We start from the raw sequence: 13269 nt of genomic DNA, 5'->3' as shown, positions 1-13269 counted from the left end.
AAGGGGATGAAGTTGTTGATACGAAACTAAAACATTTGTACGGTAGAGTACAACGACTCAAATTAGAAGATAAGCCTGAGAATAGAGTTCTTTGTAGCGCTGTTTCAAACATAATGGCTCGACTTGAAGCCATAGAGGTGGACGCCGATAAAATCCAACAAGCACTTCAGATGGAGTTTTTGGCTCGTAGCAGGGGTAATGCACTCTCGCAACTACCCAGTGAACCTCCTAACTCTAACACTAGTACTATTATAACTAATATTCACAAACATCAATTTGAACCTAGGAAATGGGAAGTTCACTTCACTGGCGAAGGAGGTCTTAGGGTATCTGCTTTTTTGGAGATTGTTGAAGAGAAAAGGCGAGCAAGCAATATCTCCCATGGCGAACTTCTGACTTGTGTTAGCGATCTTTTACAGGGTGTCGCAGCCATTTGGTATCGTTCAGTTCAGAATGGCATTAAGTGTTGGAAGGATTTTGAAAGTTTGTTAAGGGAACAATTTCAACCCTTTAACTATGAACAAGAACTTTGGGCCGAGATCAAAAGTAGAACGCAGGGTCCAGAGGAGCGTGTAGGTATATATTTTGCTGTTATGGATAACCTGTTCAAACGCCTACCTACGATCCCTACAGAAGATCAAAGGCTGAACATTTTGCAGCAAAATATACACCCCTATTTTATTCACAATCTAGGTCTTGCCTCATATAGTACCGTCGAAGAATTATTGAAATTCTGTAAGAAATTGGAGGTGAATCGGGATATGGCGGGTAAATGTGAACCTCCTCCCACTCAACAAGATAATTTACTTGAGCCGGACTTGGCTTATCGGGGTGATTCTTGTATTAGTATCCCTGGTCCTTCTAGGAGGTTGATGGCTGTAGAGCATCGGAGTAAGTGTTGGAATTGTCTAGAAGAAGGACATCGGTTCTCGACCTGTTCTAAAAGTAGAATTAGGAGATTTTGTTTTGGCTGCGGACGTGATGGCGTCATAAGAGCTCAGTGTCCAAGGTGTTCGGGAAACGGTCATGGCGACGAAGCTACCGGACGTCGCTTCACAGGCCAATCCCGGTAGATCTTTCATGGCCGGTTTGGCTGGACACGGTTAAAACCGCTTTTCAAAAACCTAGAGTAGACTATCTTTTAAGTGAAGTATCTGGAGATCCAAGACCGTATGTAGAAGTATATATTTTTGGAGTTCGGTTTGTGTGTTTGTTGGATTCGGGTGCATCCCAGACAGTTATAGGCCGACAGGGTTGGAAAAAACTGCAACAAATGGGCATAATGAATTTGACTAACAAAACATCCGTTTCCGTCATGGTGGCAAATGGAGCTTCATGTAAGGCTATCGGCATGGTGAGTCTACCTATTGACTTGCAGGGTAAAGTGAAGGTCATCAACTGTCTAGTCGTACCAGAGGTGGATATGGGCATTATTTTAGGCATTGATTTTTGGAAATCTATGGGAGTCGTTCCATCCTTCTCTTCAGGATGTTGGGAGTTTGAGCAGTCCGGGTTGCACGGTATTTTAACGAAGGAATTATTATCTCCAGATCAGACGGAGCTTTTGAATCAGTTAGTTAAAGACAGTTTTGAGAAAATGGGTACCGAGTTGGGTTGCGCCAAGGGAGTGGAACATAAAATAGATACGGGAGATCACACTCCGATTAGACAACGGTACTATGCGATATCTCCGTACATGCAGAAGATCATGTATGACGAATTGGATCGTATGTTAGAGTTAGGAGTAGTTCAGCCATCGTCCTCGGCTTGGTCATCACCGGTAGTATTGGTGAAGAAGCCGGATAATAAGTATAGATTTTGTGTGGATCACAGGGCCCTAAATAAAGTAACCAAGAGGGACGCTTATGCAATTCCGTATATTTCAATGATATTAGATCGCCTTCGAGATAGTAAATTTTTGTCATCAATAGATCTCAAGAGTGCATATTGGCAGATAAAGCTTGAGAAAACTAGTAGGGATAAAACTGCCTTTATTGTTCCGGGGCGTGGCTTATTCGAATTTACCAGAATGCCATTTGGGTTACACAATGCGCCTGCAACGTGGCAGAGATTTGCGGAAAATACTCTGGGGCACGATTTGGAACCGTTCTGCTTCATTTACTTGGACGATATTATCATAGCCACCCCTGACTTTGAGACACATGCTATTGTGTTGCGGAAAGTATTTGAGAGGTTGATTAATGCAGGGCTAACGGTCAATCAGGAAAAGTGTGAATTTGTGAAACCTCAACTAAAATATTTAGGTTATGTGGTTGACCAAAATGGTTTGAGAGTAGACCCGGAAAAGGTTGAGGCAGTTGTTAATTTCCCTACCCCTTCTAAGGTAAAAGAAGTGCGTCGGTTCCTCGGACTCACTTCATGGTACCGAAGGTTTGTTCCAAATTTTTCAGCGAGAGTTGCTCCATTAACAGATCTAACTAAGAAAAATAAACGGTTCATATGGAACGAAGAAACTGAGGCAGCTTTTACTGATCTTAAACAATGTTTGGTAACTGCACCTATACTAACTTGTCCCGACTTCGGCCGTCCCTTCATTGTCCAGACGGATGCCAGTCAAAAGGCCTTGGGTGCCGTATTAGTTCAGGAGTTTGAGGAAGGAGAGAAAGTTATTGCTTATGCCAGCAGGACTTTGAACTCTTGCGAAACCAAGTACTGTGCAACAGAGCTGGAATGCTTGGCTGTCATCTGGGCAATAAAAAAGTTTCGCTGTTATTTGGAAGGGGTCCATTTTCAGGTTGTTAGCGACCACGCCAGTCTCAAGTGGCTAGCTAACTTGAAAGAACCATCTGGGAGGCTTGGACGTTGGGTATTGCAACTCCAAGCCTACGATTTTGAAGTGGTGCATAGGAAGGGTAAATATCATCAAGTCCCAGATGCGTTATCGCGAGTAGTTACTCAGTTAGATCTGATCGATGTTAACACTAGGGATCTCGATCCATGGTATTGGCGGCAGCTGGAAAATGTTGAGACCACACCTGATCGGTATCCATTATGGAAAATCGAGTCAGGTAAGCTCTTCAAGTATGTGTCGAGTAGAGGATCTCACTTAGAGGAGACTTTTGAATGGAAACTAGTGGTGCCAAGGACAAAGAGAGAAGAGGTACTCATTGAGTGTCACGATGACGTTACGGCAGGGCACTTAGGTATTTCCAAAACTTCACAGAGAGTTGCCCAAACTTATTATTGGCCGGGTATGAAGAAAGAAGTTGCGAAATATGTTCGAAGTTGCGAAGTTTGTCAAGCTCAGAAACCAGAGCAGAGGGCTCCAGCTGGTGTTATGGGTACAAGGAAGGTGACTCGACCTTGGCAAGTTGTGTGCACTGACATCATGGGACCGTTCCCTTTAACTTCTCACAGAAATAGGTTTTTGTTGGTTGTAGCCGATGTCTTCACGAAATATTCCTTATTATTTCCTCTCAAAACAGCTACGATGGCTGTTATTCAACGCCATATTGAAAATGACGTTTTTATGGTCTACGGGGTTCCCGAATATCTGCTGTGTGATAATGGTAGACAGTATGTAGGTAAATCATTCAGAAGTATGGTTAAGGGATACAACTGTACTATGATTCTCAACCCTCTTTATCATCCGCAGAGTAATCCTACCGAGAGGATAAATCGGGTACTCAAAACTATGATCAGATCCTATGTAGGAGACAATCATAGGAATTGGGACCTACACTTGCCTAAGCTAGGTTTCGCCCTTCGGACCGCAGTCCATGAGGTTACAGGCTATACACCGGCTTATCTCAATTTTGGGAGAGAGTTGAATCTCTCAGGGAAATCTCCACATGATTCAACGCCATTGGAAGGTTCACCGGCATTTGAGGTCGATGAAAGGAGTGCTTTAGCCAAACATGTTGAAGAACTAGAAGGCGTTCGTAATGAGGTGAAAAGTAGATTAAATTTGGCTTATAAGAAAAGCGCGGTCAGGTATAATTTGCGAAGAAGACCTGTGACCTATGGTAGGGGAAACACGGTTATGGTAAGAAATCATGTTTTATCGGATGCAGGTAATTATTTTGCCGCCAAATTGGCACCCAAGTTTATCAAGGCTAGGATTCGTCAGAAAATATCGAACAATGTATATAGATTAGAATCCGTTCATGATCAGAAACTATTGGGCGATTTTCATGTATGTGACATGAAGCCATTCATTGAGAGAAAGTAATGACTCTGACCCTGCGGGACGGGGCTTTATAATACCCTCGCGGTGAGACGCTGCCTTAATGCCCTCTAGTAACGTATTTGTCAAATCAAACTACCTTGAAGTTCCTGTCGGATCCGATGAGGTATTTACTGTAAGAGTGTAATGTGAGAGATTGTCCTAGCTTGGTACCTGGTTAAGTTGAGAGAGAAATAATTGAAGCAGATTAGCTTTTAGTTTTCGTATAGGTAGGTTGCAAGGGTATACTTAACGGAGAATTTTGATACAGTTTTTATTCTACTTATAATATTTTCCATAATTTATAGTAACGTGTTGCTTGATGAATTATTAAGGTGTAGTTGTACAATGGTGCTTAACTGTGTAACTCAGAAGGTATTGATTCTTGTCGAACCTTTGACATGGAGATACCAAATGTTAGTAGTATGGTCAGGGTTATTGTCCTGTACATAGTTAAAGATAGTTGAATTATCGGTTGGGCATAACTGGTAAATTTCATGGAAATTTCTGGAAGTAAGGGGGGAGTGTTACGGTTTGGATGGTCCACCCCGTAACTTCAAAAACTAAATTGGTCCGATAAGCCGTTCGCCGTTCGCTCGCAGCTCGTTCAAGTGGAGAATTCGTTCCTTGAAAAGAAAAGGGAAAAAAAAGCGAACAGCTGATCTAGGTTTTGATAAACAAGTTCTCTTCTGGTCGTGTGTATGTGTTGGTATTTTCGAAATTGTACCTTTTTCTCTATTGTGCAATAAGATTTGGAGTAATGTAAACTTATTTACTTGATTTACAAGAATAGGGAAGGGCACTGAAGTGAGAACTCGAGTAGGAACGTTATGTAGGAGTAGAATGTGGCTTATTATAGTTAGTTGAGTGTTTCAACGTTAAGAAGAAATTAATTATCATCGTTGTCTCTGCTCCTGGTTGTGGAAGAGTCTAATATCTGTGTAGTGAAGCATTTCAAAGCGATATTAGGAAGAACTTTTCGCCAATAATATTCACTACAAGGTGGATAAGATACTGTGTAAGCAGTTGGGGCTTTTCCTTTGTTGCTCATTTTGGATACGAGAGGTTTTGTGGACGTAAGGACCCTCAAGAGGTAACTTAATACGTATTCAAGAACAACTGGTGAGTGACTTAATTTTTTTGTGCAATTTATAGGGTTCCAGTGAGGGGGCCACTATTCCCGATTGAACTTGATGTGGAAGTTAATGAAGTAGCCATTTGCTTCTACATGCAATATTGCTGTCTTTGGCAAACGAAATCAGTAGCTCTCAACTCAATTTCCCGTCTGAATTCTCCGGAGAAAACTGTAGAACTTGTAGTTGTTAGGAGTGCTGACTTATTCAAATTGCAAGTTTTGAAATGGTCTTCCAGCTCTATTGAATTATTAGTCGATACCATTTTATTTAAGCCCTCTGATCCGTTAATTTAAGCAAGAACAATACAAATAAAATAGGGATTTTGAAGAGAATTTCAACGACGTTCTTATTTAAAAAGAAATTGTATTATGTGTTTTGGTCCTAAGGTAACGTGTAAGCGACAACGTGACGTCACTGCGGCGCGTTAACTGAGTTTGTTTTGCCTTTTTGTTGTTGTTATGAGTAAAAATATATTAGATGTTAAGGGGCAGTCCTTCCTTTGTGTGAATTGATTATTTAGTAATTTGTACCGATACGCGTAATCCTGATTATTATTGTAATATAATTGTTAATCATCTTTATATCGTTCCGATTTGTCTGTTCATACCCAGTCACCCTGGGCAGTCTACTAGTTAAGACTGGCTCATTGATAACTAGTGGCGCCCATTAAAATCAACTCAGAAAAATCTAATAAAATTGATCTCGTGGACCCACCCCGACCGACACTTGAGCTTGGGTACGAGTCACGCACCTCAGCTATTGGACAGATGAACAAGGGTACATAATATTATTTGAGTAGTGCGTAACAAATAAACTAACAATTTTCGTCCACATAGAAAATTTACCGTTGTACTTGTCAATATTTAGTTATTTGTTCTAAGTATTATGCAATTCCAGTATTCTTCTGCCTTCCATAACTGCTTGATGAAATCTAGCACACAACAGCTCACGTTATGGCCGGAACTATTCAATTTCTTCGTTTTTATTTCAGTTGTAGGAATCTCATTGCTTTCGTAACAGTCGTATATTGTTTTTTTTTCAATGATTTTATTAGATGAACATCTAAAGATTTTGGTAATCCTGTATCACATCGCGTCTTGCGTTCATAAGGTTTGTTTTTGACTATTTTACGTACAGTTGAGAACGGAATTTCGGTCAAATCTGATGTTGCTTGTAATAATAGTTTGTTTCCATCGAAACCAAACTCGAGATGTAGATTCTTATATACATTGAAACATAATCTCTGTGTTTAAATATTTAAATGCATGCGAATCTTATTCACTGGTATCTCTTTTTTGCATTGTTCACCATCGCTATTGGAATCACTACACTGGAAAAAGTCTGCGTTATTATCACGCCACTTTTCAAACAGATAACAAAAATTCTAAGTAACTATAACTGCACCAATACCCATGGGTTGGGCTGCCTATCGGGCGCGTCCCCAGGTGGTGGATAGGCGAACAGCCAGGGGATTGGAGGCCATGTCCGGAAAGCCAATGTGGTCTTACGGAAGGGGTCGCCTGACTCCTGGTCAGTGGCAGAAATGAGTAGGGTGAGGAGAACTAAAACTCCCTAGAAGCCTTTGCAAAACATGCCACCGTGGACCAGCCTACCCAAGCTAAGGTGCCGATAGTTGAATGGCCGCAGGGTGATATGCGGTTACGAAGATCCCTTTGGGGAACTGGACGAAATCTCATTGTAATCAGCCTACTTCTGGTAATATACTTTTGAGAACATTAAGTAGGTATTTATGTTAAAGGCGTATTGATGAAATTTTGCTCTGTATATGTTTTTATAGGAGGTACCGGATTTTAGCAACATGTTGCTGTTGATATTGGTGTACATCAAAGTAGCACTTCAGAACCCTAGGCGATATACTCATAAAGAAACAACTGGAATAAATTTCGAAACACGTGAATACTCCGTGCAAACAGAAATATCATATAATTTCTGAGTGTTCCACTACTTGAAAAAATAGTAGCCAATAGAATTCGGATCAGCAACATGGCTTCAGAAAAGCTAGATCGGTTGAGAAACCTATTGTTAGTGAATCTGAGCTCATTCCCAATAATGTAGATGAGGTAAAGTATGTGGTATCAATCTAGAGAACGCTTTTGATTCAGTGAATAATAAAGTTATGATCAGTAAATTTTCCTATATTGACAACAATTCTCCATTGAATTAGAAGTTTATGAATTTTTTTTCACAGAAACTCAATACTATCTTGATAGTCACTATCTCGGGTGGTAGTTTTGTGAATTTCCCTGAGCGTAGAAACTCGTTTCTCTTTCATATGAAAATTAATTATCTATTTGCGTGAAATTGCCAGCATCATCTATCACAATTTTGAAATTTTTGATAGATCTCTTTCATTTGTACAGTTCGCACGCAAACCACTTTGGTTTCAGCTACTCGTTCTTGAACCCTTCTAGTTAAAATACAAAATTGGTTACAATTTTACTCATCATTACTATTACTTCTCACCTTTGCGAGAGGAATTCTTCTTCCATCTGCCGCTGCTTCCGTTTGCATGAATCTTAATGCGTTGTTCACAATTTCTCTGATTTGTCCACTGAGAACTTTTTTGTGTAGGTGAGAGAACGGGTTGTCATAGAGCGTTGTTTTGGAAAATTGGGAAATTTCTAGATTGAAGTAGATATTTCAATGTTGTAGTTCCTACTCCAACAGTGTAGTGTTCTCTGCTCTAGTAGTAGATACTTAAGTATACGCAGAAAATGCTACGTAGTGGGTAAATACTTCTAGAAGCATTAGCATGTACATTTTACGCATACCACCCATTGTCTCAGACCAATACTTTATTCACAGTAACCTTTGTTTGAACCGACACATCAGACGAAAATCATCATAGTCGCTTGAAAACTTTAATAACATCATCACTTGTCTCCGAGAACCCCCATGTGCTCTATTAGACGCAAACAATTTACGGCTTATCAAGATCGAGGCCGCGATTGAAACCATAAAATATCTCTTGGTTTTTCGTCTGGCACGTGTTCGCTGCACCTTTGAATATTCAACGGACTATTAGCACTTCCATAAATAGATATTATTCCTTTATCATAGAGGCAAATTATCAAGTCGCAGGTGTAGTTTTCATGGAGGTGTCCCATTTGCGAAAAGCATATGTAGGTCGACGGGATTGAAACAGTCAATGAAGTCTCGTCGCGAATACTCGCCTGAGGCTCTCAATCGACTGGTAATAGGCAAGCTGCTGAATACGTTTTTGTTTTTTTCTCTTGAAGTTATTTTCCTGAATAGATAGGTTTATATCACACTCAGTAGTAATAATACTAATAATAATAACAACATTGTTGTTCTTCTTCAGCAACATTGAAAACCCAGGCTAATAAAAGCGCCTGACGTTCGCTTTCCTCAGGTCGAGTGGTCTGAAGTCGGAAACTGAGGGGTTCATTATGGCTTGCTAAGGTGGTGTCTTCAACGCCTCAGTCTACCGCAGTCGCGTGATGGGTAAAGTGACCCTAATGCACTTCCTCAGGCTCATATAAGCTAACAGGGCCTGATGTAGATCTTCTCTACCATGAGTGTTAAACGATTTCTTTCATGGAGTTGAGATTTTTTCTCCGAACTCCACAGACTACCCTCTAAAGGTATGTAGTTGTTTCGATTATTGTCGTCCTTGGTGGAATGATGATGATGATAGGTGAAATTGTAAACAATATAAATTCTGAGTCAGACTGGAGTTCAAACAGTTTCGACATAGTAAATTGTAAATTAAATTCTTTTAAACAAATAGACTTGCCGCAGTTGCAAAATATAATATTTTAAATAAATAAAATTAATAGATCTGAGATAATGAACAGTCTATTTCTAAAAGAGACATTAAGTTCAGTTATACTGAACTTAATTAATACGTCTCTTCAAACAGGAAAATTTCCCCAACACTTCAAAATGAGCACAGTAATACCAATACCAAAAATAAATAATACTTATGAAGCATGTTATTTTCGTCCTATCAATACTCTTCCAACCCTAGAAAAAGTATTGGAATTAGCAGTATGTGAGGAACTCAACAAATACTTTGATGAAAACAGGTTACTTTTAGGTTGTCAGTCAGGCTTCAGAAAAAAACATTCGTGTGAGGCTACCTTACAGTTCACAATAACAAATTGGAAAGAAAAAATTAATAAAGGTAATTACGGTGTGTGTATATTCTTAGATTTAAGGAGGGCATTCGAAACAATAGACAGATATATTAATCCAAAAGCTCAAATATTATGGTATTGGTGATGTACTTTTGAAGTGGATGAAAAGTTACCTCAGTTCGCGGAGTCTAATAATAAAAATTAATAGGTGCTACTCACAAGAGTTAGTGAATGATTTTGGAGTTCCACAAGGTAGTGTATTGGGACCTTTACTGTTTCTGATTTATATAAACGATATTAATTACGTAGATGGTGATCATGTGATTAACTTATTTGCAGGTGATACATTAATATATACCTACGATAAAACCTTGCAAGTCGCTATTGAAAAGCGAATTCATTGAAAAATATTGAGTTCTACCTTGGAATAAATAAACTGAAACTTAATATCACTGAAACTAGGGCGATGATCATTACAAAATTGGGAGAAGCACAGTCAAAATTAAAATCAACGAAACTAATGTAGAAATAGTGAGTAAAATTAAGTATCTAGGGTTCATTGTAGATAATACAATTTCATTGAATGATCATGCTGACTATATAATAAGCAAAATATCAAAGAAACTGTATTTTTTTTCTAGAGTGGCATCTGTATTATCAATGTATGCCAAAATAACGTGCTATAATTGCGTAATAAAACCTCATTACGATTTGTGCGGGACTCTCTTATATCTCTTGAATCAGAACAAATCAAATCAATTACAAAAATTAAAAAATCGTGGAATACGAATAATATTACTCTGCAATAAAATGACACCTATACATAATATGCTCTGTAGTTTAAGGTGGCTTAATGTCTCTCAACGATTGTATTATCAAACTATGATATTTATATTTAAAATAATAAATAAATTGCAACCAACATACTTAGTAAACCTTTTAATCACAAATAGTGAAGTACATCATTATGATATAGATCGAACACCAATTTTCACATCCCAAGGACAAATTCACGTAGCAGTATGAACTCGTTATTTTTTAAAGGTCTGGACAGTTTCAATAAACTACCAAATAACATAAAAAACTCTTCTTCTCTTCGTCTATTCAAGAGGGACTTGGTAACATTCATAATGAAAAACTGAATTGAAGCTAATTTATATATAAAAGATAATAATAACTAAGACTTTGTTTTGAATGAATATATAAGTAAATATGTAAACGTGTATCCTATATAGAATATGTGCGATATAGTTTTTTTATTTTTTGTAATTTTCTGTTATTTGGTTACAATAGACTAATTTATTTTGATTTTTATGTATTATATTCAGATAAAGTACATTAATTATGTTTATATTAGGCTTGCCTATCTGAAAATAAAGTTCTTCTTCTTCTTCTTCTTCTTCTTCTTCTTCTCTACTCTCTGATCTCAAGATCATGCCGACTCGCCGCACTAAAGAAATCTTGGCAGGACAAATACAGAAGGCTATCATTCTTGGCTCATTACGTCTGCTCAGGGCGCATGATTCTTGAACCCAAAGATCACTCACCCCACGATGTGGGGAGTGGTCATTGGTCAAGGATTTTGACGCGTCTTTCAGAATGTGTCGGAGCTTCGGGGATAGGACCGGCCAGCTCGCCCTTCGGTGAAACAGAACATAAATTGCCTTCATTGAATGTGATGGAGTTTATCATCAGCTACTATTTCACTCAACCACAATACATATATGTACGATAATGTGTAGATTACATTCAACAACATTATCAAATAACAACTAAAAGTTGGAATAGCGTTCCGAAACACAAATTATTGATAATGACATAATAGTATAAAATTTCAGGGTATTATATTCACTATCTACTGCGTGAATAATTCTTTTTTTTTTAGCAACGGTAGTGACAATAATTTATCTGTCCTACTAAAATATAATGCTTTCAGCACGACAGACACGCGGTAACTGCATGATAGGTGAATGCTCTCTTAAAAATGAAACTATTTAATAATAATAATAATAATATACTTATTGTAATTGAGAATAAATCTTGTGGACAAAGCTTGTGAAAAATAAATACAAATGTAAATATAGAAATATAAAATGTGAATATAAAAACACATAGAAAAAAGTAAAATTAGAACATACACTAAAGTTAAACTCCTAAATTTTGTATCAACATGGTTGTGTACATACTTGTTAAAAAATATTATCAACACTTATATATTACATAAATAAACACGCCCATTGCACTAGACAATCAAACATTTATATTCAAACAAGAATATAAACAAAAATCTCATATAACCCGTCTATCAGCCAAAAATGTTTTTACTGTTATTCTAAACATTTTGTTGGTCAATTTTTGCCTGTCATATATCTGAGGGCAAGTGATCAAATATTTTGACCCCATAGAAATAAATAGAATTCCTGACCAATTTTGTTGAAGGAATTGGCAATTTCAACTCGGTGGAACGGGTGCTATAAGAATGGCATGAAGCCTCAAATAGGGAGATATTTTTGTAAATGAGGCAAACCGATTCCAAAATGAACAAAGCACATGTCTGCAGGAATCATGAGGTTCAATCTTAGACATATACCTGATAGCCCGTTTCTGCAGTACTAATACAGACAGAAGTGCTGATGAATTGCATACTCCCCAAAACGGTATTCCATAACGTAGGTGCGATTCAACGAGAACGTTTTACACCGTTCTGGTAGTTTTGATTCCCAAATTTATTGAAGTTACTCTCACTGCATAACATCCAGAACAAATTTTACTTTTAACTTGTTTGATATGTTCAATAAATTTAAGCTTATTGTCAATGTGAATACTAGAAATTTAGATTGGGTTTCGTTCTTGATCACTAAGTTATCACTAAATGACCGGTCATCAAGAGCACATCTGAATGATAAAATGTTTGTTTTAGTGATATTGAAGAATAGCAAATTAGCATTACACCACTCCTTGATTTTTTTCATATCAGTAGATATTGCATTGTGTTTTTTGTTGTTCCACAATATCGTCGTGTCATCAGAAAAGAGGAGGAAAAAAGAGAAATTCTCAAATTTGCAATGTCATCGACATGTTATAAGAATAATATGGGTCCTGAAAGTGATCCTTTTGGAACACAACACGTAACCTTTTTTTTCTGAAAGTCCTGTTATCCTTACCATTTGATTCCTTCCTAAAAGGTAAGATTCAAAACATTTGAGCATCATATCTCTGCAACCGTATTGGTGAATTTTTCTTAGCAAGATCTTGTAATCAACGCAATCGAAGGCCTTAGAAAGATCACAAAAGACCGCAGCTGCTACATTACCAGAATTATATTTTGAATAAATATCATAAAGAAATGAAAAGATGGCATCGTGCGTATTTTTATTGATTTGAAAACCAAACTGGCTTTATATATTCGACGGACAACGGATGTTTTCAGAAAATCAGGAAAAATTCCATCGTGGAAAGAGGTGTTAACTTGAGATACCAATGTTTGCAGTGCCTCAATTGGATGATTTTGAATAATTTTTATGGAGATTACATCATATCCAGTTGCAGTTTTATTCTTTATATTTCTCGAGAGCTCAAAATTGTTTATATTTCGGAGATTTCTTGGAAGAATAAATGAATTAGTTATTTTCAATAACTTAAGAATGGAACGAGTGGAGTGGAATTATCTTCTGTTATGTATTTTCAGTGGCCAATTCATTGATGATCGTTGTCAAATGGTCCACGAATCCTAGTATGGAAACAGATCTAACTCACAAATTCTGAATGTTATGTAATCGATAGACAATATTGTTCTGAATCGTGCCCCGAAGAAAGTAACGCCGGC

This window comes from Leptinotarsa decemlineata, unplaced genomic scaffold, assembly GCF_025532065.1.
Source record: "Leptinotarsa decemlineata unplaced genomic scaffold, Ldec_3_MD MMD2_tig00026307_RagTag_RagTag, whole genome shotgun sequence".
Taxonomy (NCBI): Eukaryota; Metazoa; Arthropoda; class Insecta; order Coleoptera; family Chrysomelidae; genus Leptinotarsa; species Leptinotarsa decemlineata.
This window is presented reverse-complemented; position numbering follows the sequence as displayed.